Raw genomic sequence first — 4,914 nt, 5'->3', positions numbered from 1 at the left:
TAGACCCAGCTACTCAGGAGGCTGAGGTGGGAGGATTGCTTGAGCATGGGAAGATGAAGCTGCGGTGAGCCAAGGTTGTACCACTGCACTGCAGCCTGAGCAACAGAGCAAGACCCTGTCTCAAGAAAAAAAAAAAAAAAAAGAAAATAAACAAATATATAGATAGATAAGCAAATAAACAAACACATGTCAATCAGATGGTATTGCATTTCTCACTAGTAATATTAGGAGCAGAAAGACAAGAAAACAGTTTCTTGAAATTATTTAAAACTTATAATTATTAATTGATCTTTCAAGAATGAGAGAAAAATAAATATTTTCCAATATTCAAAGACTCAGAAAGTCTGTGATTCATGAGCCCTTTCTGAAACAGATGTATAGACAGCATGCCTAGAGGAAAACAGAACAGGAACAAAAAATGAACCTAAAAGATGATGCAGAATAATAGCAATCCGGAATCCCTCACCGCATGAGGAGTAATGAGGAAAGCATCAGAGGAAAGAAAGTAAAGAAAGGCACATGGCAGAGTTTTTTTAATTGTTTGAGAGACAGAAACAGATATTCAATCAGAGAAATGTATAATTTAATGTGTGTGTTAGCAGGTTTTACTGGTTTTTTTACACAGTAGTAAATAGAAAGGTAGGCATATATAACCTTAGGAAACTTTTCTGAAGCAATACACTAACAACGGAAGCCATAAAAAAAAAATACAGACTGACAAATTTGTGTATGTAAGAATTTAAAACTCTTACAGGGCAACAAAACTTCTAACAATGTTAATTTGGCAAGGAAGAGATAAGCTTCAGATGTGGAAAAAATATTTGCAAATCACATATCTGACAATTTGTATCCAGAATAGATAAAGAACTCTTAAAAATCAATAGTAAGAAATAAAACAACCCTATTTTTTAATGACCAAATTACTTAACAAATACTTCACCAAAGAGGGTATGCAGATGGCAAACAGGCACATGAAAAAATGTTCTACATCATTCAACATTAGAGAAATGCACATTAAAATCACAGGAAGATGCCACTGCACACTTGATTAGAGGAACAAAATACAATATACAACACCAGATGTTGAGTAGATGTAGTGCAACTGGAACCCATTCAGTGAAGAGGGGAGTGAAAAAATGGTAAAGATACTTTGGAAAACAGTTTGACAGTTTCTTATAAAGTTAAATGCTCACTCAACAAATGACCTAGTAATTTCACTCCAAAGTACCCATAAGAAACAAAAATTTACTTTACCCAAAAACCTATACCTTATGGTTCATAGCAACAGTAGTCATAATAGCCAAAACCTAGACACAACATAAATGTCCATCAACACTAGAATAGATAAGGAAATGGCTGGGTACAGTGGTTCATGCCTGTAATCCCAGTGCTTTGGGAGGCCGAGGTGGGAGGATCACTTGAGGTCAGTAGTTCAAGGCCACCCTGAGCAACATAGTGAAACCCCCCCTCTCTACAAAAGAGAAAAAGAATAGATAAAGAAATTATGATATATTTACACGTAGAATACTAGACAGCAATGAGCAGAAATTGCCTACAACTACATGAAATGACATGGAGGAATATCTCAAATATAATGTTAAGAAAAAGAAGCCATATTGTATAATTTTATTTATATAAAATACAAAAAAAGCAATGCTTGAAAGGGATGATGGCTAGGAGGGTGCACAAGCCGAATGCTACTAATGCTAACCGGTGATGGTTAGAGGGGTGTGTTCAGTTGTAAAAATGTACTAAGGTAGACACTTAAGATCAATGCTCTGTCCTATTGTAAATTATACTTGAAAATGTTTAAAGAAAAACTATATAATGTAAGCCCCAGGAAAACCATTAAACATGCAATATGATCAAACTACTAACATTTAGGGGAAGACTAAGGTAAACTAAATCATTTAGTTTACCATTTTTTTACCCATATGATATTGGCAAAATCATAAAGATCAAAAAGATTAATGTTTTAGGAGTGCGTGAGAAATCTATACTCTCACATGCTGTTGGTGGCTACCCCAAAGGACTCAGCCTTCTTAAAGAGTAATCTGGCAGTATTTATCAGTGGACTTAAGTATATGCACGCCACGTGACTAAACATTTCCACTTATAGGTACCTGTTCCTCCTATATAAAGAGGCATGCACAAGACTGGCTATTGCATCATTTGTAATACCAGAAAACTGGGGACCATGTAAATTCCCATACAGGCAAAATAAATTTTGGGACATTTATATTGTGAAATACTGCACATCTTCTATAGAGGATGAGTTGTATACAACATAAGACATAATTTTAGGCATTTTTAAAAAGTATGTCACAGAACAGTATATAGAATATATCATTTATTTGTTAAAGATATCTAGACATGTAGATACAGTTTTATATATATATAAATGTACTTGGAATGTATAGAAGAGAGAAGCAGAAATATACTCCAGGTTGTTGACAGTGATTTTCTCCCTTCGGAAGGAAGTGAGAATGGGTGGAGGACAGGAAATAAAAGAGGTGCTTTCATGATTCATGCTCTAGGCTCTGCAGTTTCTGTACTGAATCTCTTACAATCATAACATATTCTCATATTATTAGTGAAGTTTTAAAATGTTAAAGGGTATACTGATAATTTTAAAGAAAATACACTACAGAAAACACATAAAGTAGAAGTGAAACTAAACGCTAACAACAGTTAAGCTAAATTCAGTGACAGTTGGTAGATAGTAGAAACTGGTTAATTATAACAATAAGCAATCATACTCCCACATAAAATGTGGGCTGTATGATATAATAAACTCAACAATTGGCTAATGAAAACAGACACAACCAAAGTACAATTTTTTTTTTTAATTTACAGACAAAAATTAGGAGGAAATCTATGGCAGGTGCAGAGATTGGCATGTTGTGGCCAATGCAGCCAGCCTGTGGACAACAGTCATGATGCTTTAAAAGGCAATGCAGTGAGTCCAGAGCTGCACTGGGAACTGGGGCCATCAGCCATTCATTGACTACCTTTCCCTCAGCCTACTACTCACATATGTACTGTCTGTGTGGCCCATGTGGGCATTTGACTTAGGAGGCACCAAAACTGTAAGAACATTATAAAAGTAGAGTTATAAAAGCATATTGGTAACAACCATAAAAATAATAATCATAATCCTAAAAAGTACCTAATGGTTAACACCAGTATCATAGTAGAAAGCATTGAGATGCCAGGACCGGTGGCTCATGCCTGTGATCCCTGCACTTTGGGAAGCTGAGGTGAAAGGATCACTTGAGCCCAGAAGTTCAAGACCAGTCTGGGCAACATAGAGAGACCCCATTGCTAAAAATAAATAAATAAATAAATAAATAAACAAATAACCAGATGTGGTAGTATATGCCTATAATCCCAGCTACTTGGGGGGCTGAGGCAGGAGATTTGCTTGAGCCCAGGAGCTGGAGGCTGCAGTGAGCCATGATTGTGCCACTGCACTCCAGCCTGGGCAACAGAAAGAGACACTGTCTTAAAAAAAAAAAAAAAAAAGCCGGGCACAGTGGTTCATGCCTGTAATCCCAGCACTTTGGGAGGCCAAGGCGGGTGGATCATGAGGTCAGGAGATCGAGACCATCCTGACTAACACAGTGAAACCCCGTCTCTACTAAAAATACAAAACATTAGCTGGGTGTGGTGGCGGGCACCTGTGGTCCCAGCTACTTGGGAGGCTGAGGCAGGAGACTGGCATGAACCTGGGAGGCGGAGCTTGCGGTAAGCCAAGATCACACCATTGCACTTCAGCCTAGTGACAGAGTGAGACTCCATCTCAAAAAAAAAAGGAAGAAAGGAAGGAAGGGAGAGAAAGAAGCATTGAGAGATGAAATCATCATTAAATAAGCATAGTAAACTGTAAATTAAAAAAAGAAAAATTCAACAATTCTGAATTATATGCCCCAAACAACAGATGAACATAACATATACAATTAAATGAATATCTGAAATTCAAGAAAAACAGGAATAGATTGAAATTATAGATCTAACTATTCCAATATAAAAATAGCCAAATGTACCAGTTTTTGAGATTTTTCCATCTGCCTGGTACCGCTCTGAGCACTTTACGTACATCGTCTCATTTAATCCTCACAACTCCATGCAGTAGGTATTGTTATTATCATTCTCCCCATTTCACAGATAGGAAACTAAGACCTTAAAAAGTTCAGTGACTTTGCCAAGAAAACTCAGCTAGTAATAGGTGAAGCTACGACTGAGACTCAAGTCTGTCTAACTCCACAGCCCATTCTCATAACCACAGTTGCCTCTCAATATGAAATAATCAGAAAGTTAATAATCAATAAATAATAAAATAATAGAAGACATTGCAGAGTTGATCAAGAGAACCAATCAGTTAGACAACGGAGAGAGGCAAAAGGTAGAATAGAATATATTCCATTTTTAAGAATATAAGGATGTATACAAATTTACCATATTATGGATGAAGGTAGACAAAAAGAAGTCAGAAAGTCTAACATTTCACAATATTAAAACAATAAAATTAAAAACTAAAATTTCAATCAGATTTATGTCAGCTTTATTTATAATAGCCAAAAACTGAAAACAATCCAAATGTTCACTAACTGAATGGATAAGAAACTGTGGTGTATCTACATGATGGCATACTATGCAACAATTAAAAAAAAAAAAAGAGCATTGTGTGATACATGCAACACATGGTTGGATCTAAAAAATTTGATTTTGAGCAAAAGAAGCCAGATGCAAATGACTACATGCTGTAAGATTGCATTTCTATGACTTTCCATAAATGGTAAAAACTATAGGGACAGAAATCAGACCAGTGATGCCAGGAGCAAGGTGTAGGAGAGGAGGTTGACTGCCAAGGGGCATAAGGAACTTCATATAGAGATAAATTTTTCTTCTTTT

At 36.1% G+C, this 4,914-nt stretch overlaps 1 long non-coding RNA gene across 1 annotated transcript in view; it reads left to right on the top strand.

The window, feature by feature from the left end:
- LOC105505793 overlaps positions 1-4,914 on the top strand; it is an 11,952-nt gene that overhangs the window by 5,251 nt on the left and 1,787 nt on the right. The window lies entirely within an intron of this gene.

This window comes from Colobus angolensis, unplaced genomic scaffold (assembly GCF_000951035.1).
Source record: "Colobus angolensis palliatus isolate OR3802 unplaced genomic scaffold, Cang.pa_1.0 Scaffold129, whole genome shotgun sequence".
NCBI classification, from domain to species: Eukaryota; Metazoa; Chordata; class Mammalia; order Primates; family Cercopithecidae; genus Colobus; species Colobus angolensis.
Note: the sequence above shows the minus strand (reverse complement) of the source record. Positions and strands in the feature narration are given on the sequence as shown.